The sequence below is a fragment of the Ipomoea triloba genome, chromosome 16 (assembly GCF_003576645.1).
Source record: "Ipomoea triloba cultivar NCNSP0323 chromosome 16, ASM357664v1".
NCBI lineage: Eukaryota > Viridiplantae > Streptophyta > Magnoliopsida > Solanales > Convolvulaceae > Ipomoea > Ipomoea triloba.
In genome coordinates, this window is record NC_044931.1 from 6,789,069 (window position 1) to 6,789,606 (window position 538).

The following is a 538-nucleotide window of genomic DNA, read 5'->3' on the forward strand; positions in this document are numbered from 1 at the left end:
CTTCTTCCTCTGTGTATAAACAGATGAGCCCCCTCTCATCCTCTGAGCTGCTGCTGCTTTCACTGGAGCTCGACGTCTCGGACTCCTCGATTGTTCTTTCGAGTTCCTCAGCAACAAACGCCTTTCTGCGCAGATGTTTCTTTGTATCTCCCTTGAAGCCACTTTGTGCTGGCTTCTCTTTAGGTTCCTCCTTTCTCCTGGAATTCCTACCTTCTAGGCCTTGATACTTGCTTACCTTAGGGTAAGGACAGTCAGCCTTGAAGTGCCCCGGTCTCCTGCAGTTGTAGCATAGACCTTGATCTTCTTCCTCCATTCCTCTGGATGTGTATTTCTCATTTTTCCTTCTTGAGGAGGAAGGTGAACTTGTATTGCTTTCCGATGTCTTCTTCATGAACTTCCTGAATTTTCTTATGAAGAAAGCAAATTGTTCGTCAGATAAACAATCAGTGGGATTAGAATCTGACCTTGAGGAGGTGGTTGGTTGATCCGCAACCAGTGCCACATTCCGTCTGTCCACCACATCCTCATCTCTCGGAAA